The 25234-nt window shown below is 40.3% G+C and overlaps 1 protein-coding gene across 1 annotated transcript in view; it reads left to right on the forward strand.

The window, feature by feature from the left end:
* Window positions 1–25234, forward strand: part of LMX1B (LIM homeobox transcription factor 1 beta) — a 248105-nt gene that overhangs the window by 78321 nt on the left and 144550 nt on the right.

The following is a 25234-nucleotide window of genomic DNA, read 5'->3' on the forward strand; positions in this document are numbered from 1 at the left end:
AACGGGCTCCAAAGTGCCTTTAATTGTTCGTAATGCCATCCCATAAAAAAATGTTTTTCAAAGGAAGCACATCTGTCTCTTCATCAGGGCTTAGAAAAATGTTGCACATGCTCAGTTTGGTGTGTATTGCTAGAGAGTTTTATTTTTCTTGGGAGAGTGCATGTGATCAGCACAGGGCCAATCAGCACTATTCCGACAGATGGTCAGGAGTCCTGCAGCCTCATAGGACAATCAGAGGAGAATGAAAACTTCTCCTACAAGCTTTAACCGGACACTGATAGAAGTCACAAGACTGCTCTAACTGCTGATGAGAAAAGGTATTTAGCAGTTTATATTTACTAAAACGTTTGCATTTCCATGTTCTGTGTACTGTGAGAGACCAGGTATTGTGAATGCAGGTCCCGGCGTTAAGTCCTGATGAAGCGGGAGATGTATTTCACTCTAAACACATTGGCTGTTTTTATGTGATGGCATTACAAATAAGTAAAGGCACTTTGGACTTTTTCAATTTGGGGTTTGGCACCCATTTGTAAAAGTTCCTTTTGGGTACCCATTGAGGGAGGTCTGTGTGCTTGAGAGTTGCCTCACCAGTGCCAGTGAGCTTATTTTAATATTTTCCCTACTATTTTGGCAGTTTAACAGAATCCTGGAGACTTAAAGGCAATGACATACTTTCCAAAGAAACTGAACTTTTTTTTAGAACTCTGGTAATAGTATTTGCAAACTACGTACAATGTATTTTACAATCCAAATTCGTCTTGGACACCAGTAGACTCCTAAATGAGGAATCTTCTCTTTAAAGGTATAAATTAGCAAGTATCTTGTCATATAAAAAACAGCAAAATTCCCCACTTGCAGATCTCAACCTGCCATATATAGTAGCAGATTAGTAACCCAGTCTGTACCTCCTCCCTGCCTTGGTTTCCACCTTTCTTGAGACCTAAGAAGATATCAAGTACACTGTCTTGCTACCTGTCAAATACTCCAGTGGGGTAATGTCACCACAGTATCCCCTGGTTGACCTAACAGGTTGTTCTATATTTCAACCCCACCCCATGCCTGGGTGAGCCTCAAATGTTTCAATGGTGACTTGACAATGGCCTTACCTGTATCTATTACCACCTCAGCATAAATGAACTGAAGCATTTTCACCACTTATTAGACTGGAATAAGGTCTCCAGCAAATAATTTTTTCATTACCTCCAATCTAATTGGCATGCATTATTCCTAATCCACCAAAAATCTTCCTACCCAACCCTCACAGACCTTGTCCTATCTCTAGGATCCTCCCCCTTTGGATTTTATGTCCGCTATCTACTACTCACTATTGCATTTGGGTCCAAGATGAAATTGCAATGTATAATAAAATTGGAAGAGCAACTATGGGAGACGGTACCAGAATCAATTTGGGCAAATGTATGGACTAAACACTTGATGAACATTATTATACAAGAAAACCTCTGTAAAGTAGTTTAATGTTGACTTACACCAGCTAAAACTATTAATGCTATTCGTCATACCCATCAAAATGTTTTCCTGTAACCTTGCAGAATTGTTAAATACTATCCGTCATACCCATTAAACTGCTTTTAAGGCTGTAACTCCCTGCACATTTGCCCTAAAGTTCAACATTTGAGAACAACACTATTTTCATGTATGTCCTAAGTGTAAATAATCAGAATAATGAGAGCATTGAAACTGTTAACATTGACTCTAAGATTTACCGTAAAAAATATAATCAATGGACCTAAACAGAAATTTTCTTGAAAACGTTTTTTTCTTTTATTCCAAAACATATACAGGATAGAGTTTTCTATCCCACTACATATATGTCCCGGGTAACAAAAGATTTATTTAACATCCTTAAGCCATGATTTGGCAGTATTTCGTATTCAAGCTCTCAAGAATCCCACATGGGATTATGGAAGAGGTTACACAGGAAAATAAGAAGGAGTTTCTGAGCTCCCTTTAGCACAGGAGGGGTTATCTCACTCTACAGGTTGTTTCAGTGAGACACCTCACGGCTCTGGACATAAATCAAAGTCTGAGTTGAGCATAACATCTCAATTTCTCTTCTTCAGAGCATCACATTCTTCTGTTATCTGATTTATAGATTTATAGAGGCCTGTGAGGAAACTTTGCGGATATCCTATAACCAGGAGTTCTGAATGCACCTACTGACAGAGGCCATTAATAAAATGTCATAGAACTCTCCTCCTTGCTGGGCAGACCACACAGCAATTAACTGTTGGGCTTCCATGCTTTATACAATGTTTAAAAAGTTATTGTAGGTCAAACATACACTGTATAATATATATATTATAATATATATATATATATATATATATATATATATATATATATATATATATATATATATATATATATATATATATAAAATCTAAAAAACACTAAATAGCATAGCAATACAGACAGAAAACATCAATACATTATGAGTCATTGACCTGAAACAGGGATGCAGCAGTTGATATCGGAGCAATGTCAGAAATGCATACTCGTTTTTCAGGTTAGTGAGTCAAAAGTGGTTGATTTACTAATGGTAACTGGAGCTTAGCAGATAAGCAAGGCAAAGCTGTGTTCACTTCAAACATCCAATCACCATGCACACGTAAAAAAATGTTGTACAGTAAAACCTTGGTTTGAGAGTAACTTGTATTTAGAGCGTTTTGCAAGACAACATTTTTTTTTAAATACATTTTGCCTTGATATACAAGCGATGTCTTGATATAAGAGTAGCGTCATGTCACAACTGAGTATAAAATAGAATAGAGGCACACATCGTTTTGCCCGTCGAGTTCCTTGTGAAGCCGCCGAGGATCTCGGCGAGCCAAGTTTCCTCATTGACTAACGAAGAAATAGAGAACATGTTCTCTATTTGGCCCGACGAGATCCTCGTCGGTTTCCTCGGCCAAAAGTGTACGGCTCCGATCGAGTTTCTGGCTGAATTCTGCAGAGAAACTCGGTTGTGTGTACGGTGCCTAAGTGTAGCAATATGGTTACATTTAATGAAGGTACAACATTTAGAACTCACATGGTTGATGATTAAAACAGGCACATCTAAATATGCAGGCATCCGGGGTAAAGCTGTCCACATAGACCATCCTTCTCAATGCCATTGATGTCATCCCTTCCACGACCAGTTCGAGCCTCACTTTCAGATCACTCTACTGGAGGGTACTCTTCCTGGTCATGATTGTAGACTGATAACGGTAAGACCCGGTGGTGAGGAGGATGTCTATGTGGCTTGCTTTACCCCGGATCCCTGCATACTTCCATGTGCCTATTTTAATCATCAACCATGTGAGTTGCTAAATGTTGTACCTTCATTAACCTCTTTGCACCCGCGCTATAGACAAAAGACGGCTACAGCGGGGCGCTCAATTGCCGGGAGGACGTACTCCTGTTTACTAGGTCCCTGCGCACCGCAATTTTGTTTGGAAGCCATGTCGCATGACCGCGCAATTGTCATTCAAAGCGTGACAGTGCGGAAAACTGAAAATTGGCCTGGGCAGGAAGGGGGGTGAAAAAGCCCGGTACTGAAGTGGTTAAAAGTAACAATATTGCTACACTTAGAGGCACCTCTCTTCTCTTTTATACTCTGTAGCTCCATCTGGAGTTTGCTTCTTATCCCCTTGTGGAGGCTTCCATTTTTGGATGGACATTTTATGGTTACACAATCTCTCACATTGCTATAATCTTTTTATATGGACTATAAACTGAAGGACCTATGAATAAATGGTTGTGGAAGGAATCATTTGAAGTTTCACTTATTTCTTATGGGAAAATTTGCTTTGATATACAAGTGCTTTGGATTACAAGCATGCTTCCGGAACAAATTATGCTCACAATCCAAGGTTTTACTGGATTTTTTTTTTATATATAACCTGTAGGCTAAAGGAAATCTAACAGGTTCCTCCATCCTTGCTAAATGGCATGGATGGATGAATCTCCCACTGCAGCTATTGTATTTTCACAAAGGCCAGAACCAATTGGATGCAGGCACTGTTTTCTGCCTGACACCATCATTTTTAATTCAAAGAATGCTACACAGAAGTATGTAGAGAGGGCCATCAATGAATTGGATTTTAGCTTGTTCACCAGGAACGGGCCAAAATTCCGTAAGCATATGGCCAATTGTATTCAATGTCAACACAATATCATCTTATTAACAAAGCTCAGTAATTACATCCGTAATCAGTTTGTACTTCTTTAGCAAATCAACCAAAGTATTAAATTGACCGTCAGACAACTAACACATTGGAAAAGTGGTCAACAAAGGCCTTTTTTCTGTTGGTTTTTCTTGGCTGTGTTGCATGCTTGGTTTAGGAAATGTGGTCATATAGCAGATTTTCTTTAAAACAATGCTTATGCTTCAGTTTGCTATATTGTAGGATTTACACGTTATTTACACCATTAACATATTCACATATGCTATTTACTTGTGGAAAAATACATGCAAGTCTATTCCTGGCAAAAAAATAATTTTAATCTGTGGTCTACTAATTAGAAGGAATCCAGATTTGAAGAGAGCGTGAAACCACCATCCAGATTATAATTAAATCAAGACATGGTTTAAACGCCCTCATTCTTGATATTTTAACTCTTTTCATGAGACTGACTACTTTTGAAATAGACTTTTCTTAGATTTGATAAATATGTACTCTTGAGCATTATGGCCATTCATGCGAAATCTTGACAAACTAGTTCACAGATAGCTTGGCCCCTCACTAAAATCATATGCTGTTTCATGGTTACTCACTAAAATATTGTGTTGTTTCAATCAATTGGCTGTGAACGTCAAGTGGACACGTCCTGATGGTTGATATTTGGGTTCTGAGGCCTCGTACACACGACCGAGGAACTCGTCGGAAAAGACACATCGTTTTCCTCGATGAGTTCCTTGTTAGGCTAGTCGAGGAACTCGGCAAGCTTGCTTTGCGTACACACGGTCAAGACAAAATCTCCTCATTCTCAAACGCGGTGACGTACAACACATACAATGGCAGGGGAAGTTCGATTCCACTGGCACAACCCTGGGGGCTGCTTTTGCTAATCTCATGTTACTGCGTGTTAAGTAAAAGTTTGGTAAGAGACGATTTGCACTTTTCAGTCTGTTACAGCGTGACGAATGTGCTATCTCCATTACAAATGCTACTTTTACTCCCGTCTCATACTTTATTCTGAGCATGCGCGAGTTTCTAAGCATACACACGCTCGAGTTTCTCATCGAAAACCAGCCCGACGAGGAAATTGAGACTCCTGTCGAGGAAAAAGAGAACTAGTTCCTCAACAGTTTCCTTGATGAAAAATGTACACATGACCGTTTTCCTCGACAAAAAAGCTCTACCACCAAGTTTCTTGATGGATTCTGTCGAGTTTCTCGGTCGTGTGTACGAGGCCTGAGACATATCATTGATAAGTTAACATTGCGGTCATTTTTGGTAATCGGTTATATAAATTTCTTTTAATAACTTGTGTTCAGTGTACTAAAACTTTTGACTTGACCTTTTTAACTATTCAGTAATAATTCATTATAGTTGCTGCATTTGCATAATTGCTATATTTTCATGGTCTGGAACCACAGAAACCAATCTGGGGGAGCTTTGAGAAAAGTTTTTTTTTTTTTTTTTCCAAGGTTACAAATGCATGAGAAAAAAAGTCAATTTATTCGAATCAACACATAATCATAATTGGCTAGATGTTACCCTAGTTGTTCGGTAACGTAACAGAAAAAGACAACCACGAGAGATGCTGTTTTTGTTTGTTGCGTCAACCCCAAAAAAATCATCCAACCAATAACTATCTGATGTTGGCCACTGGCCTGAGAATGTGGACAGCAGATGTAGGCACAATCCAATGAGTAGATTTACTGAAGTTGGGTTCTCCACATCTATTTCGCAATAGCAGGAGATTTTTTTTATCGGGTCACTATGGAACCGGTTCACACCGCTGTGGCTCAGGTGCGAATTTGCACTGGAGCCTTGTGCGTGTTTTGGTTCGTTTCAGATCCAAATTCAGCCAAAAATTGGAGCTGAATTTGGACCTGAAACGGTGAACCGTCCTGGTCCACCGTTTCAGGTCCAAATCCCAGCAGGGGATGGTGGACGCATCCCCTGCTGGGAGGCACATTGGTATTAGCTGTGAACCCAGCCTAAAGGCCTGTAAGGAATGTTCTCTTAGCTTAGAAAATGTGGTGAAAATTCACTTTGCTATGAATACCCAATTATGGAGATCATGGAAGGAAAATACCAAAAAAAGTGTATTTTTGCTTGCTCATGATTAAAAGTCAACAGAAATTCACCTCATTCATGAATCAAAGGGAAAATTCCCTTGCAAAGCACAAATTCCTCTGTAAAGTGCCTTTAGTAAATCAACTCCAACTGTCTTTAGGGCAAGCTGTCTACAGATACACTTGTAAAATCACCTCGGGAGATTGAAAGGTTTATTTAAATGGAGAGAAGTTAATCAGGTAATAAAAAAGAATTGGCTATCAGGAAAGGTTAATGTTCATGCGTGTTAATGTTTTTAAACACTTTTTGCTTTTATATTAGAAATATATTTATATGTGTGCATGGGGACAGACCAATTTGCTCATTACATACCGTATATTGGAAATGCCGAGTTTCTTGCTTGGCAATGCTATACTGTGGTTTTGTTTCCCCTTCTTAGTACAAAGCTGTGAATATGTTTGAACTGGCTGAAAGCAATACAGTGGCTTGGTAAAGTATCTTGCTACCTCAGCAGTTGTCCAAGTAAAGGTCTTTCACTACCCATAGACACAGTTAAATATTTAGTTATTTAGGTTAGTTTAGTTAGGTTGAAAAAAAAAACAACTCATATCCATCTACGTCAATCTTAGAAAAAGCCATCTTACAAAATATCTGAATTTAGTTCTTTGGGAATTATTCACATATGGTTTATTTTCACCTGGCAATTCTGTGAATTACACACTCCCTGTCCATAGGCGGCTATGCACAATCATCCACTGGAAGGAGCCACCCAGAGTAGACTTCAAACATGTCTGCTTCTGTTAATCTCCATTGCATAGGGGAGGATTGGATTAGCAGTTTGTACAAGAAAGGTAACATTCTTTTTTGCTTCTTGTTCATCTCTAGAAAAATTACAAGAGCTCTACATTTCTGGCAAGATCAACAGGTAGTGTCTTGCTAAAAATGTTCTTTGCTTGAAAAAGTAAAACTAAAAAACTAAAACTAATGTAGCCACTACATCTAAGAACCGATAAACTGCAATTTATTACATTTTTTTGTTATAGGATTTAGTTTTAATTTAAAGAGGAAGTAAAACCCTGATGGGTTTTACTTCCTCTTTTTTCCCCTGCTTTCCCCTGCAAAGTAAAAGCATAATGGGCTAATATGCATCGCATACTAGCCCATTATGTGGCACTTACCTGCAAACGAAGCCTGCGTTGTCCCCGCTGGTGGCCGCATCCATCTTTGCCCCTCTTCCTTCCGGGGCTCTGTGATTGGCTGGAGTCACGTGACGTCACGACACTTGCGAGTGAAGCAGCTGCTCGGAGGACCGTTTCTTCACAGCGCATGCGCCGATGATGTCAGGGCAAGTGTTTATGGTAAATATCTCCTAAACTGTGCAGGTTTAAGAGATATTTACAGCACCTACAGGTAAGCTATATTATAGGCTTACCTGTAGGTACAAGTGGTGTAACTAAGTTTACAACCACTTTAACAACTTGCTGGCAGTTTTTTTTTGTAGCTCAATTGTGCAACTAATCACTGTATAGTAATCAATTGTTACTCCCGGCAATTAGTCACTAGAGATTTTGGTAGCACAATTGACTACCACTTGAACACTTATACATGATTGATGCTGGCAGGTATAATCACCCATCAGCTTCTCAAACACTTGTGAATCCTGAATGGTGATGTTCTCCAACTTCTTTGCCTTACTTGCGACACATCTCACTCAGCCTGAACTACACAAGTGATTTACAACAGTCACATAGGCGATTAATCATTGGATAATTGTTTGTCTATAATGAATCAGCTCAGTTGCAGTATTTGACACTTTTATTAACTATTGAATCAAAGATACAATTTTTTTAAAGTAAAATTTAATCAGTTGCACAAATTTTTTGTAATATGACTGACACAACTAAAAATTGCCCATATAACTTTATAGCAGACTAGTACTGTACATGTTAGGCAAGTAATGGGTTAATTTGTTTATAGGCACCACAACTAGGCTGTACTTACACCCCTCACTCTCCCACCACTCCAACCCATTAGCAGTGCAGTTCCAAATCCCTGTGCAAGTTTTGACTTTCTAAGGCTCCATGCACACTAGGAGCAGAAAAAACATCAACGTTTTTAGCTTAAAAACGTGGCATTAAAGATGCAAAATTAAAGCATATTGAACAAAGTTTAGGCGAGTCTATGAGAGTTTAAGGCCTCGTACACACGACCGTTTTCCTCGACAGAATCCATCAAGAAACTTGGTGGGAGAGCTTTTTTGACGAGGAAAACGATCGTGTGTATGCTTTTCATCGAGAAAACTGTTGAGGAACTCGACTAGGAAAAAAGAGAACAAGTTCTCTTTTTCCTTGACAGGAGTCTCAATTTCCTCGTCGTGTTCCTCGTCGGGCTGGTTTTCGACGAGAAACACGATCGTGTGTATGCTAAGAAACCCGCGCATGCTCAGAATAAAGTGTGAGATGGCAGCGCACCTTCGGTAAAAGTAGCGTTTGTAATGGAGATAGCACATTTGTCATGCTGTAACAGACTGAAAAGTGCAAATCGTCTCTTACCAAACTTTTACTTAACATGCAGTAACATGAGATTAGCAAAAGCAACACCAAGGGTTGTGCCAGTGGAATCGAACTTCCCCTGCTGTCGAATGTGTTGTACGTCACCGCGTTTGAGAAAGAGGAGATTTGGTCTTGACCGTGTGTACGCAAAGAAAGCCTGTCGAGTTTCTCCACAAGCCTAACAAGGAACTCGTCAAGGAAAACGATGTGTCTTTTCTGTCGAGTTCCTCAGTCGTGTGTACGAGGCCTAAGAGCATTTCGTTTATTTGCGTTTTTGCACTACACGCCCCTCTGCAAAATAACCAGAATGTATTTCACAGCCATTTTTTGCTGGGTGCCATTTTGGACAAAAAGAGCAAAGGATATTGTGAGCAGAGATTCCTGAGCCATCAAGAGCCATGCCACTCTACTCTTCAATTTTAGGCATGAACTATAAATTGGAGGAAACAATCCTTCTGATTATGCTGAGAAGGATATTAAGGTAGAGAAAATTGGAAGACAGGAGATCCAGAAGGAGATATTGGACACATCCCTTGATGTCTCAGAGGTTTACTACAGGATACTTTTGCAATTTGTATGGGGACCTGCGGCAAAACCCAGACAAATTCTACAACTTTACACGTATGTCCATTGCTACCTTTGAATAATTGCTCATACAACCCAGGATTACCCACAGGAACACACACTTTGTGTGACCTCCCTCCTGGTCATGTCTACACATGTGTCTCTCTCATAGAAAGATGGAGACGATGGACAGGGTAAAAAAAAAGATACTTCCTGTAAAGCCAGGAAATGATGTACAGCGACAACACACCTTTTTTTTTTTTACTAAAAAAGTTGAAACTTGACCTTCAAGAGATAAGAGGAGTTTAAGAGGGACTGACGTTTTTACAGCTCCTAAACTTATCCAGAAAACGCGACAGAGAAGGTTTTTTTTTTCCCTGACAGAAAACACCTGTTGTAGTCAATAATGTGCAAAGACACATAGAGCACAATATAAGTGCGTCTAGAGGCAGGAGAAAAAAAACGCCTGTAGAATCAATGTTTTTTAAGTCCAGTGTGCATGGAACCTTAAAGTCAAGCTTCTACCATGTGTGGCTTTGCTTGGGGCTGGCTATTGGCCATTCAGTGATGCACAGTATAGAATTGAGCTAATCAGCTGTCCTAAAATCAGTCAAATATTGTTTCAAAATTGTAGTTTTCGGAATATTGGCTTGATTTTCTGGTGGGGTCAAATCAACATTCATTTTTGACCGCAGTGAAAAGAATATTCGGAGGAGCAGGGTGAAAGATTTTTCTTGAACAAACAATATTTTTGTTAATGTGGACACAAAAGATACCTAAATAGATACCTAAATAGCAGATCTCCTCAAAATGTTGACAGCTTTCAAGCTAAATTAGTTGTCCAAATGACGGCAAGAAATGACACTCTAGATCAGTGTTTCTCAACTCCAGTCCTCGGGGCGCACCAACAGGTCATGTTTTCAGGATTTCCCTCAGATCAAACTGCTGTGGTAATTACTAAGGCAGTGAAACTGATAAAATCACCTGTGCACAATAATGGAAAGCCTGAAAACATGACCTGTTGGTGCGCCCCGAGGACTGGAGTTGAGAAACACTGCTCTAGATCACCAGAAAAAAAAGGGATTTCTCCAAGGTCTTAAGAAAGTTTTGTCTTTTTTTTCACATTTTCTAACATATTATATATATATATATATATATATATATATATATATATATATATATATATATACATATATATATCTATCTACACACACACACACACATATATATATATATATATATATATATATATATATATATATATATATATACCTGGGCATATGTTATTTAAAAAGGAATAATGGTGCACATATTCAATAATAAACAAACAATCGTTAATTACTTCAAACAAAAATAAGGACAAATTAATATGAGTGAGTGAAAATTGAATAAAAAAAATAGATAAATACGGTAAAATATATATATAACATTTTTTTATAAGTTTATATATAAAAACCAGTGCAGAAGATGGTAAAAAAAGTGCAAAAATATATAAATATATGGATGACAAATTAGTCCATTTGATAGGAGAGAAAGCAACTCCAATGGTGGAGGAGATCAGACATAAAGAGCCACCACCAATAAGTGTAAAGATTGGTAGTAGAGATAGGAGTAGTGACACACTTGCCTCCTCACCACACTTCTGTTTATGCTGGACACTGGAAGTGACATCACAAGGCCCCACCCAATGCGTTGCGTCACTGGTTATGTGACTTTACACAGATAAATGAGGATATGGATCCCCCACTACAATGATTAAACCATCCACAAATATGCCCAACTATGGGCTCAACAAACCACTCTTAAATAAAGAACCAATATAATATGCAAAAAATGGGAAGGATAGTTAGTTGAGGCCATATTTCAGGCCAGAAAATAACACAGTACAAAAATTCAGATTTTTTTTGAATTAAATCAACATTGATAAACAAGTCTACTGGTGTATGGCCTTATAACCCTTAGCTGGAAGTACTGGGTATTTCTCAGGGCTATATTTGCAGATAGAGGGAGGTTGAGGAGCATGGGGAAGGTGAGTATAGCCAGTCTCCTATAATGTGACCTATTACTCTGTCTACTATTGACGAAGGTCAGGTTCACTTGCAGTTGTTTGCGTATATGGGTGAACTCTTGGAATTACTCTTCTAAATAATTAAATAATTTATTCTCCCATGATTTTATTAATTAAAACATATTTAATAAATTGTATGTATAATGCTTTTTTATATTTTACATGTTTATACAGCTTTTATACATACCACATCAATAGACATCATTCCTTTTTGTATGTTCACATATTCCTCCATCAGTTTACAGAATGCTATTTTTCACCAGTACTCCATTCAATGATCCTATGTCATTCTCAGGCTCTTTAGCCCACTGTGTTTATTTGCTAATTAAGTTGAATTATTTGTCTGGCAGCTGGGGGGTACCAGTGTGGTTATAAACTTCACCAGTATGAACACACCACTAATTAATGCGGAAGACATCAATACCCTCTCAAGCCCAAGCTTAAAATCTTTAAAACTATTAATCCCCTAAATGCGATGTGATATATCTTGATTCCTAATGTTCTATTATTTTAAAATAACATATCCCAGCATATGCAATAAAGAGAAATTGCAATCGCTTAACCTGCAACCATTAAAAATGCATGTTTTAACAATTTGACTTGAGTAAACTGAAATCTGATTGGTGGCTGTTCTAGGTAACAACATTTCTCTTCAAATTATTGAATAAGCTCAGTTGTGTTTTGGTTAAGATGATAAATCAGCCAGTTCTATCATTAATTCTGGCCCAGAGCAGATTTTTATTAAAGAGAATGGCGTGGATTTCCTAATGGAAAATAGACTGTGCATGTTGCAGGTGCAGTTGCACTCATTTTCCCCAGAGCTTAATGTAATAAAGCTCTGCTGATTTCCATCATTCAAAAATGTGTTTTTATTTATTTACTTATTTTTCTTTCCAGCTGATTGGGTATCCTTTATAAATTTAAGTTTTGCCTAATTTAATGAAAATGAGTGCAATTACGGTACATTTGCAAAGTGCAAGTTTATTTGCCTTTAGTAAATCCACCCCATTATGTCAGATGTGATGCATGATACTAATACTGCAACATATTTTGAAATATGTTTTGGGAGATGACCTTGTACATGTCTATGGGGGCTTATAGTACTGGTACATTCTGCAGTGAAGAACATTTGGGGCAGAGAAGGTTACCATCAGGTAAGGCAGCAACTGGTCTACTAAGATCAATAAGCAGCTGTGGGAGGGGGTGTTAGTTTAGGTTGGGAGTATAAATAGGGGCCCCTGTCAGGGCAGGACTTAGGATGGTGGGGGCCCCTGGGCTTGAGTGTTGATTGAAGGGGCCCCAACCGCTAACAAAGTTGTTGTGCGAGGGGGAGCGCTGATCGACGACCGATCATAGTTATTGGGGGGGTTCGATCTAAGTTGTTGAGCGGGGGCGAGGCAATCAGAGTTGTTGAGCGGGGGGGCCGTGGCACGATCACAGTGTCTGAGCAGGGGGTGGCGATCGTAGTTGTTGAGCAGGGGGGTGCTACCGCTGGCCGGACTTCTTACTTCATCATCCACAACTGCATGGCTCTTCCTGCTTCCTCCTCCCGTGCTGCAGGGCTCTTCCTGCTTCCTCCTCCGGGGGCCCCCTATTGGGTGGGGCCCATGGGCTTCAGCCCAGTCAAGCCCAATGGTAAGTCCGGCCCTGGCCCCTGTAATGAAGGGTGCAGAGCACCGCACACCCCTTATCCATGCATCCATCCCCCTAATCTACATGCATGATAATCTTCTGACCGACCGACGGGGGGGTTGCGGATGACTGGCCCGACTGGACTGGAAGGGGTGGTTGGGTGACCTGACATTTGCTGCCCCCCAATTTTTTTTCTCCACCAGCCGCCACTGGGTATAAACATGGTAGATTAGTGTACATTGTGTGAAGATACACTTACACTTAAGCTATAAATATAAAAATCATACTCACTATCTTCAAAGTTAAGTTACTTTATACCTCAAATTTCATGATCTTTTAGGACTGTTTTAAAGTAGTAGTTGTGGTAAAATATGTTGTGCTTTTTGTTGCTTTCTATTGACCCTTGTCTCGGTATATGATGGCATTGGAGGTGTGTGCACAAAGCTCCAGTAAATTGTTTTTTGTTATGTAAAGCACAATAAAATCTAAAAACTAAAAATCCTACTTTATTGCAGCTTAGAAGTGATGGCTGCAATGTTTTTTATCTCTGATGCATTGTACACACGATCGGTTTTCCTGGCGGTAAAAAGGGGAAAACCAAGAACCTGCTCGGTAGTTTTTTCCCCCTACAAACGGCCGGGTTTCCCAACAGGAAAACTGCCATGAGAGCTTTGGTTGGGAAACCTGGCCTTGTGTATGCTCCCCCGCAGGTTTTCCCCATAGGGAAACTGCTGGCTTAAAAACCGCTGAGAATCCTGCGATGGAGCATACACACGGCCGGGATTCCCGGCCAAAAGCTCTCATGGCAGTCTTCCTGCCAGGAAAACCGGTCGTGTGTACGAAGCATTAGGCTTTTTTTTCTTTTATTTTCACCTGGAGATCAAACTCAAATGCATGACTATGATGTTACATTGCTGGGGTGACAGCTGTGTAGTTGCATACAGATGGCGGCTCAGTAGGGTAGGTCTCTGTTCCATGTTGGGGCCTTCCTCATCCTGAACTGCCATTCTCTGTCCACCACCATCAACTGCTGACACTGACCAACTGACTCCTGAACACTGTGTTACTCCTGACCCATACCTTCCTTGTTACTTACTCTAAACCTCTACCTGCTGTATCACTTACTTTTGACCCTTGCACTCAATGTTACTTTTTATTGACCCCTGTATTGCTTACTTCTGATCAATACACTGTGAATGCCAAGTTTGTCACTTAAAATAAAAAGGGTAGGACAAATACAGTATATACAGGTATTTTTACAATGACATTTGTTTTATTATATTTTTTCTACGTTTTGTTTCTTGCTTCCATATTGTTCAGCTAGATTTCTATCTCTCAAGGCTTTACTACCCCTACTTAGAGGGTGCCCTGATGCAGTCGTTGGTGATATACAGAGTGTCAGTGATGTGTTGGGGGCTGTAACATTCTCACTTGAATTCCTGAACCCCTTAATTCCTGGTTAAACACCCCTTTTGTATTTACCTATACCTCTGGAGTATATGATGTTAATGTCTGAAAGGTCTGAGATGTTACATATATGGAATACTCAATTTAAATGTCAAAACGTTTAAATTTTGTATTCATCTGCCCAGGTAATACCTCCTATTTATTGGAGTAGTCTCTTCATCTTATGCCGCGTACACACGATCGGAATTTCCGATAAAAAAAGTCAGACAGACTTATTCCATCGGATATTCCGATCGTGCGTACCCCCAGCTGAGTTTTTTCATCGGAAATTCTAAAGAATTCCATCGGAGTTTACATAGAGAACATGTTCTATTTTTCTCCAACGGAATTCCGTCGGAATTCCGATGAGATTTGGCCGGGCAAAAGTCTGATCGTGTGTACGCGGCATTAGATGCAGAAAGTTTGAAGTTTAAGTGACACCCTTTATTGGTTTAAAGTGATTGCAAAGTCTCTTTTTTTTCCTGTAAAAATAATAAACCTGTTATACTTACCTGGTCTGTTCCTGTTCAGTGCCCCCACAGCAAGCAGCTTGCTATGGGGGCACCCAAGCCCAATCACAGCTCCCAGACACGGAGCCCCAACCAGGTCACGCCCCCTCTCCCCCCTGATTGGCTAGCTTACTTTGATTGACAGCTATGGGAGCCAATAGGGTGACTGCTGTGTCTCCGCCAATCAGAAAGGTGAATCTCAGATGGCTGAGACACTCGTGGACATCGCTGCATAGAGAGGGACCTCAGGTAAGTGTTAGGGGGGCTAAGGGGGGGGGGGGTTACTGCACACCGAAAGCTTTTTATCTTAATGCATTAAAATAAAAAACCTTCTGACTTTACAACCCCTTTAAGTTAACTTATTATAGACACAAGATTTAAGGACAACTTGGATCCAGGGCCGTCTTAATAGCATCATGGGCCCCTGGGCAAAGTAATGCTCTGGGGCCCCTACAATGTTGAAAGTGCAGGTAAACAGACATCAAGCAGGTAGGAGGTAGACTGCCTCCCCTGTGTATCCATGACTCTCAGTGCCATCATGGGGCCCCCAATTTCAGGGGAATGTGGGCTCAAGGACCAGCTGCTTTGGGGAAAGTGCAGGGGCCCCCCTACAGCTGGGGCCCCTGGGCAGTGCCCAGGTGTGCCCTCTCATTAAGACAGCTCTGCTTGGATCCCATAGTAAGTCTCTTTATATTTCTGAGAAATGGCTGTGAAAGCCACATATTTATACACAGAGTTACAATACTCTACTACTGCTTCTCATCTTTAGGAATGAAATAATTTTTTCCTAATCAAGAACGTATTCTTGTAAACATCTCATAAAATACAAATGTTCTTAGCTGTTATAGACACTCTGTAAATTTCAAACACAGAAAAGAGAAACCAAGGATGAAAAATCCAAAACCACAAAAGGCAGTTTGGAACTAGCGAGGTCTCAGCCCACCAATACTGGAATTATAGCTATGGTTGTGACAAAATTCTTCAGAAGGTTTTTCTGTAATGACTAGTGGTGGCATCTGCAAGCCACACCACATGACCACAAAGAAATAAAAGGCACCCACTTTTCAAACAAAACAAAAACTAACTCAGGATCTCTGATCGGCGTCTTTTAAAATGATCATGATTTTACACTTTATTTTAGGAAATTAAATAAAATATTTAACTGCAAATGTTGTTGTCCATGTTGATGCATATAAATAGTTACTTTAAATGTTTGCTGTGTGCCGCTAAACTGTTTGGGTTTGGCTTGAAGAAAAATTGGCAACCCTAGTGCTCCTATACCACAGAAAGACCATGCATTATTGATAATGGACTTCCAAGGTGAAGAAGAAATGATGTATAGCAGTGTATCTTTCGCCTACGTGATGTTTAACAAGGTTGATGATTTTCAACAGCATTGCTTGTAGATTGCTATGAATAAAGAATTCTATAGCTCAAAAAGTATAAGCATAAACATGTGTTACTGGTTTTAAATGAAGACACAATAAAGGTGACCTTTTATTTAAACAGGAGTGCTGGCAACTTTCATGTTTTATTCACTACTATGGGCTCAATATGATCAAGTTGCCATACCTCGGCGTAATCTGTGATCACAGATGTTACTACATTGTGATCTCCCCCCCATTTTTTTTTTTTTTTAAATCATTCTCTCTCATTTCCTCCTTTTTCTCATTTTAGAAGTAACATGTAAGGGTAGCAGATTTTTTTTTTTGCAGCAATCCTATATTATTAGTATTATTATTGAAGATGTTTCTTTTTTTTTCATCTTTTATCTACAACCTGACCATGACCTTTCATCCTACAACCCTGTTTCTTATTCTTTAGTTTGAACGTTTTCACCCTCAAACTAACATTTTATTCACATTAAAAAAAAAGAAATCTGTGCTTGAAATAGTTAAAAATATCACATTTATTAGACGCAAAATTCCAAACTGCAACATTGCTGGACAGTCTTGGCTAATTACTATGGGGTTGAGCTGGGTTTTCAAAAGGATTATTTATTATTATTTTTTTTTTAATAATTCTCTGCGCCCTCGTGTACTCTCCCCTCTCCGGGGAGGGAACCATGCTTAGCAGGCTGCCTGTGAAAAAGGACCTCAGGGTTCGGAGTATCTGCCTCAGCTCAAAGATTTCATTATTAGCTCTGCTTCCAGGAGTAAGCTCTTATCCCTCCCCTGAGAGGCTTTGAAAAATTAACAGCGGTCTATGGTGGCAGTGCAAACCTTAAACTTTAATTACAGCATTGATATTCCACACACAATAGCGCTGTCATCGGTTATTTACATAAAGTTTCAGAGTGTGGAGAGAAGAGCAGTCTCTGTAATTGTGTTGGGTACTGCCATTGCATGCATAATGTATAAGAACTCAAATGCCACGCTTGTCCAATGAACACATTTCAGATTCCATGACCTTGTTATACTTATTTTATGCGTGATGATGCAAAAAAATTAAATACACATAAAATTAGTTTCAAGGTACATCGTGGCTGATTGCTGACAACATAGAATAGAACAATGACTGCAGGATATCAGGGATATTTCAATGATAAGATATCAGTCAGGAATTTTATAGCATAAAAATAAAATACATTAAATTGCAACAAATTTGTATCTGTCCTGTGCTGTGCACATCTCTCTCTCTCTCTTTCTTTCCTCTCTTTCTCTCTCTCTCTTTTTCTCTCCTCTCTTCCTCTCTCTCTTTCTTTCCTCTCTTTCTCTCTCTCTTTATTTCCTCTCTCCTTCCCCTCTCTCTCTTTCTTTTCTCTCCTTCCTCTCTCTCTCTTTCCTCACCATCCTCTCTCTCTCTCTCTCTCTCTTTTTTTCCCTGTCCTTCCTCTCTCTCTCCCTCTTTCTTTCTTTCCTCTCCTTCCTCTCTCTCTTTCTTTCCTCTCCTTCCTCTCTCTCTCTCTTTCTTTCCTCTCCTTCCTCTCTCTCTCTCTTTCTTTCCTCTCCTTCCTCTCTCTCTCTTTCTTTCCTCTCCTTCCTCTCTCTCTCTTTCTCTCCTCTCCTTCCTCTCTCTCTTTCTTTCATCTCCTTCCTCTCTTTCTTTCCTCTCCTTCCCCTCTCTCTTTCTATTTCTTTTCTTTCCTTCCTCTCTCTCTTTCCTCTCCTTCCTCTCTCTCTGTTTATTTCCTCTCCTTCCTCTCTCTCTCTCTCTTTCTTTCCTCTTCTTCCCCTCTCTCTCTCTTTCTTTCCTCTCTTTCTCTCTCTCTCTTTATTTCCTCTCTCCTTCCCCTCTCTCTCTTTCTTTTCTCTCCTTCCTCTCTCTCTCTTTCCTCACCATCCTCTCTCTCTTTTTTTCCCTGTCCTTCCTCTCTCTCTCTCCCTCTTTCTTTCTTTCCTCTCCTTCCTCTCTCTTTCTTTCCTCCCTCTCTTTCTTTCCTCTCCTTCCCCTCTCTCTTTCTTTCCTCTCCTTCCTCTCTCTCTCTTTCCCCGTCTTCCTCTCTCTCTCTCTCTTTCTTTCCTCTCCTTCCTCTCTCTTTCTTTCCTCCCTCTCTTTCTTTCCTCTCCTTCCCCTCTCTCTTTGTTTCCTCTCCTTCCTCTCTCTCTCTTTTTCCCCTCCTTCCTCTCTCTCTCTCTCTCTCTTTCTTTCCTCTCCTTCCTCTCTCTCTTTCTTTCCGCTCCTTCCTCTGTCTCTCTCTTTCCTCTGCTTCCTCTGTCTCTCTCTTTCTTTCTTTCTTTCCTCTCCTTCCTCTCTCTCTCCTTTCTCTCCTTCCTCTCTCTTTCTTTCCTCCCTCTCTTTCTTTCCTCTCCTTCCTCTCTCTCTCTTTCTTCCCCCCTCTCTTTCTTTCCTCTCCTTCCCCTCTCTCTCTTTCTTTCATCTCTTTCCTCTCTCTCTCTTTCCTCGCCTTTCTCTCTCTCTCGTTCTTTCCTCTCTTTTTCTCCCCCCCTCTCTTTTTTTCCTCTCCTTCCTCTCTCTCTCTTTCTTTCCTTTCCTTCCTCCCTCTCTCTCTTCCTTTCCTCTCCTTCCTCTCTCTCTGTTTATTTCCTCTCCTTCCTCTCTCTCTCTCTTTCTTTCCTCTCCTTCCCCTCTCTCTCTCTTTCTTTCCTCTCCTTCCCCTCTCTCTCTCTTTCTTTCCTTTCCTTCCTCTCTCTCTTTCCTCTCCTTCCCCTCTCTCTTTCTATTTATTTTCTTTCCTTCCTCTCTCTCTCTCTTTCCTCTCCTTCCTCTCTCTCTGTTTATTTCCTCTCCTTCCTCTCTCTCTCTCTCTCTCTCTCTCTCTCTCTCTCTTTCTTTCCTCTCCTTCCCCTCTCTCTTTCTTTTCTCTCCTCCCCCTCTCTCTTTCTCTTTCTTTCCTTTCCTTCCTCTCTCTCTCTCTTTCCTCTCTCTTTCGTTCCTCTCTCTCTGTTTATTTCCTCTCCTTTCTCTCTCTCTCTCTCTCTCTCTCTCTCTCTCTCTCTTTCTTTCCTCTCCTTTCTCCCTTTCTTTCCTCTATTTCCCCTCTCTCTTTCTTTCTTTCCTCTTCTTGCTTTCTCTCTTTCCTCTCCTTATCCTCTCTCTATCTTTCTTTCTTTCTTTCTTTCTTTCTTTCTTTCTTTCTTTCTTTCTTTCTTTCTTTCTTTCTTTCTTTCTTTCTTTCTTTCTTTCCTCTCCTTCCCCTCTCTCTTTCTTTCCTTTTCTTTCTTCCTCTCTCTCTCTTTCCTCTCCTTCCCCTCTCTCTCTTGCTCTCACGCTCTCTCTAATTCCTTTAAAATTATACTCTTCCTATTACTAACCCGAGATATGGTAAGAGCTTTACACTTTACAGTAAAAGCTGTGAAAATTGTGGAATAGTCTTATTAGAGTTTTTTTTTGCATTCCTCTGATATAGCTGTGTGTTTAGGGGTTCTGAGGATGCAAGGTGTTTTATTTTATACATTTTTGTCTTTTGGTTGAACTCAATGGAGATACGTATTTTTTTCATCCTACGTAATCATGGAATGGAAGCCAATTCAAACAAGTTGAACAAAGCTTCAATGGTTATCCAGTATATATTTGGGAAATTTAGAGGCTTTCAAATTTGTTTTGTAGATTTTTGTAGATGTTTTTTTAGCCTACATGGAAACCTAGAAGAATGATGGCAGAAAAAAAGTGATCCATTAAGTCTGATCATTTTTTTTTTTTTACGTATACAGCATATTTATATATTACTGCAATCTACAACAGATACATGGAGAAGCACAAATTCATGATGTTAGATAGGGCAAGTGTTTTAGCGCTAGAAATAGTGACTGTAAAGCGCCTGAAAAACGCCTCCCATTCATTTCAGTGTGACCTTTCACACTGGGGCGGAGCGCTTGTGGGACGTTAGGAAAAGTCCTGCAAGCAGCATATTTGGGGCGGTTTGAGAGCGCTGTACACAGCGCTCCCAAAATGCCCTGCCCATTGAAATGAATGGCCAGTGCTTTGGAAGCCCTGCAACATGGGCACTTTTAACCCCTTCTTCGGCCACTAGCGGGTGTTAAAAGCGCAGCGCTAGCGTCCAAAAAGTGCAGCTTAAGCAGCAGGTTAAGTGCCGCTAAAATGAGTGACGAGCGATGCTCAGCGGCCCCAGCGTGAAAGGGGTATTAAAGACAATGAGGTTGACCTACTAAAGGTAAATTGGTTGTTCACCTTGCAGGGGAATTTTTTACTTTGCAATGGAATTTCCCCTTAGCTAGTGAATGAGATGAAACTCTGCTGACTTCCATCATCCAATCATGTGCAAGCAAATTTTTTTGTTTTTGTTTTATAGATTCTTGGATTTTTGCCACAAGTGCAGGGAAAAGCACAACCCCTAGAGGTTGGATGGGGCAGGAGGAGAAGAAATCGGGGCTTGTGTAGATGACATCAGAAGCCTTAAAATGGTTGTTATCCTCAGACATAAAATATAAACAAAGCATGTGCCTCTATAGTGTGTACTTGTCTCAATCTAGAGCACTAAGTGTCATTTCTGTCTGCTGCCTCCTTCTGCTATAAGCATGAGTCACTTCTGACACATTTTCCTGACACCAAGAGAAAAATGGTGACAGGGAAGGGAGCTCCAGCTGATTGATAGCCTCAGCTCTGTTTCTGTGTGAAGGTGAGGGATGTCCCTTCCCTCTAATTGGCTCTCCTTACTGATGTAACTTCAGCTCTCTGCTCCCTACGTTTCAGAGCTGGGATCATTTTCAAATCTGAGCTTATTATTTTTATTCTTTGCAAAGTGAATTTTCATCTCCAAATACGGAAAGGTTTCTTCACAGTAAGAGCTGTGAACATGTGGAATAGACTCCCTCCAGAGGTGGTTCTGGCCAGCTCAGTAGATTGCTTTAAAAAAGGCCTGAAATATTTCCTAAATGTACAGAATATAACTGAGTACTAACATTTATAGTTAAAGTTGATCCGGGGAATAACCCATTGCCTCTCGGGGGATCAGGAAGGAATTTTACCCCCTGCTGTAGCAAATTGGATAATGCTTTGCTGTTTTTTTTTTTCCTTGCTCTGGATCAACTGTGGGTGAAGGATTGTGTATATGGGATTGTATTAATATAATTTTATTTTCTGGTTTAATTAGATGGACTTGAGTCTTTTTTCAACCTGACTAACTATGTAACCATATTCACTAGGTGAAGGCGAACACCTTTTAAAAAAAAAAAAAAAATCCTTTGCATGTGATTTGAATAATTTTTGCCAAGTGAATTCCTGCCATATGCATCAAGCTAGGGGAAAATGATCTTGCAAAGTAAAAATTCTCTTGCAAAATCAACAGCCTATTTGCCTTTAGTAAATTAACAACAATGCTCCTGAAAGTCTACACAATAGGGGTTGAGTTAATAAAACTGGAGAGAGCACAATCTAGTGCAACTGTGCATGGTATCCAATCAGCTTCTATCTTCTAACTTATTTTAATTAAAGCGGGGGTTCCGGGCATAATTTTTTTTTTGCAAGCTAAAATTAATCACATTAAATAGTCCCTAAAACATATTAATAGCTCCCCCATCTTTCCAGAAATCATTGCAAACACTTGCCTTATACCCTCCAGCTCATGTTGTGGCCGTATCCATCATATGTGTGGGCATGTGACGCCCAGTTCCTTTGTCTTCCTGGTTTTCAGGGAGAGGTGCATGCTGGGTGATCTTTAGGCACAGTAATGCCCAGAGAATGATGACACTCATTTCCCAGGAGTCTCTGGGCATTACTGTGCCTAAAAATCACCCAGCATGCACCTCTCCCTGAAAACCAGGAAGAAAAAGGAACTGGGCGTCACATGCCCACACATATGATGGATACGGCCACAACATGAGCTGGAGGATATAAGGCAATTGGGTCTTAGGACAGGAAGTTGAACCACCTAGGACCAGGAACTAGGCAGATTACGAAATCTGCCTAGTAACAGCCAGATAGAAGTGAGTAATTTTTATTTATTTTTTACATTAAAGGCAAGCTGTTAATAGAAAGTTAATTTTTAGGGTGGAACCCCGCTTTAAGATTTGACAAAAAATAATAATCAGGAAGCTGATTGGTTTGTGGTTTCTATGCAGAGCTGCACCAGATTTTGCCTGCTTCTGTTTTAGTACATCAACCCCAATGTTTTCAGCTTACATATTATTATTCAGGAATCAGGATTTATATACCCAACGACTACAATATTATCCACTTGCCGACCAGCACCAGCTCGTTCCCGTAAATCGTCGTAGCTGTACGGCGGTCCCTTTAACAGCTACAGCGGGAGCGCATGCTGCGGGCACGGTGGGGTAGCCGATGCGCATGGCCGGTGGCCGCGATGTCCACCGGCCACCCACGAACGCTCTCCAGAGAGCCAGAACAGGGATCTGTCAATGTAAACAAACAGGTCCCCGTTCTGTCAAGGGAGTTCAGAGTGATCGTCCTTTCCTAGTGATCAGGAACAGCGATCTCTCTCTACTCCCTGTCACTACACTCCCCCCACAGTTAGAAACTCCTCCCTAGGGAACAATTATCCCCTTGATCGCCCCCTAATGTTAACCCCTTCCCTGCCAGTGTCATTTATACAGTAATCAGTGCATTTTTTTTTAGCACTGATCACTGTATAAATGTCAATGTCCCAAAATAGTGCCAAAAGTGTCAGATCTGTCCGCAATGTCGCAGTCCCACTAAAAATTGCTGATCACTGCCATAACTAGTAAAAAAATAATAAAAATAAAAATGCCATAAACCTACCAATCAATATTACGCATATTGCGATTTTTTTTTTACAAAAAATATGTAGCAGAATACATATTGACCTAAACTGATGCAAAAAAAACTTTTTTTAGATATATTTTTTGGGGGGATATTTATTATATATATATATTTTTTTCAAAACTGAAATGAGTGGGAGGTGGTTTTCAAAGAAAAAGAGACGCTGCTCCAGGTGTATGATGAGAACCTGAGGTGGAATATCTCATAGAGTGCCAGCCCCGGCCCGCCTCCGTGGTAAACTTGTAAGAAAAGAAATGGCTGAACATCCAGGAATTCCGATTGCCTTTTATTGTTCAAAGTGATAACACCTCTGCCTCAGTCTCCGGAATTGGCGTTGCTGGGAATACAGGATGACGACCAGAGGCCCAGATACACTAAACTTTTGATCTCTTACCTACTTTACTAGGCTAAAAAATCAATTTTGCTTAAATGGAACTCTGTATCCCCCCCTACGTTAACGTTATGGGAAAAAAACATCAATAGTGCCTTACCACTGTACAAGATGACTTACTTAAATAGGAAGTGTCCCAAAAAATTTTAAGCGATTTGGTTGCCTTGGACGGCGTAGTTGCTGGGGGTGTCTGTAGCTGCTGCTACGTCAGCACACCATGTGGAACAAACTAGGGAAGGTATTTTAATATACTGAGACAGGCCATGTAACTCCGAATGGTGGCCTTTCCCCTTGTCCCCTATGCGAAGAGCCCCTTGTCCCCTATGCTCCCCTTTTTTTTTTTTTTTCCTTGTCCCCCGCCCTCCCCCCCCCCCTTTTTTTTTATCCCCCCCCCCTTTCCCCCTTTTTTTTTTTCTCTCTTTCTTCTTCTCTCTTTCTTACTGTTTCCCTTTGGTTTTTCTGTGGTCTGCCTTAACCTGAGGTCCTGAAGGACTATTGAATGCGGTGATGCGTTCGGATAGATTCCATGTATATATTTTATTTGCTTAATCCTGGTTTATGAAGTGTACCAACTGCCATTTGTTATTATGTTCTTTTTGTTCTTTTCTTATTGTACTTTATTTGCTCTTTTCTCAATAAATCGATTTTTTTGACCGTGAAAAAAAAAAAAGTGATAACACCAAAGACACCAACACGAGGTCACGTAGGCGCGTTTCACACAAACATCTTGCGCTTAATCATTCATTTATTTTCTTACTTGAATTGGAACACTTGTAAGTGTCCTAGATGCTGGGTGTGTCTACATTCTTCTATTTATTTCCTGCAACTTCACTAGTCATCTTCCATGGCGTTTCATTCATCCTGTATCCTTTATTCCTTCTGTGCTTCCTCTCAACCTATTTTTCTCTCTTCCTCTCTCTCTCTTCCTCTCTTGTTTCTCCATTTCATCTCACACTGTCATTCCAGGCTGAGAAAAGCCTCAGGGAGTCACGTCAGTCTTATCTATCAGCGAATATTCTGCGCCGTGCTCCAGGAAGGAGCGTGGAGAAGGCAGAGCAGCGGCCTATAGTCAAATTTCACGTGCTGAATATTTAATGAGGGCAGTGCTGTTTATTTGGTTACCCTGTTGATTTCCCTCGCTCTGTCAATAGCTTCTCATATCTGGCTGCTCGATGATCTTTACAATTGTGTCTCCTAGGAGCAGAGACATTAAAAGCAATTATGGATTTTATACAGGAAGCGCTCTGATATTTCCAGCTAATCTAATTTGCAGTCTGCTAGTTTATTGTCTGCGATTTCAGGGGCGTTTGAGCGTTATGGAAAATCCGATTTGCCTTTATAATTTTACATAACGTCATTAACACTGCCTGCGTTGCGCCGGGGATATTGTTCGGGAGATGGGAACAACTTATGGAAGATTCTTGGGTTGTCAACATAAACTTCATTAATGTCCTCCTCCTAAATATCCAGCGGAATCCGTCACATTTCATTAAACATTTAAACACGTTTGGGACGCATTGAAGTCACAAAGTGAGAGATGGCATAGGCATACACTCATAAAATTATTTTTAAGTATGTAGATAAGAATTACACACTGTGTAAACAGACAACAAATAACCATACCGGAGTGTGGTAGGGGTTGGATATTCTCCACGCAGGTC

This window comes from Rana temporaria, chromosome 9 (genome assembly GCF_905171775.1).
Source record: "Rana temporaria chromosome 9, aRanTem1.1, whole genome shotgun sequence".
NCBI classification, from domain to species: Eukaryota; Metazoa; Chordata; class Amphibia; order Anura; family Ranidae; genus Rana; species Rana temporaria.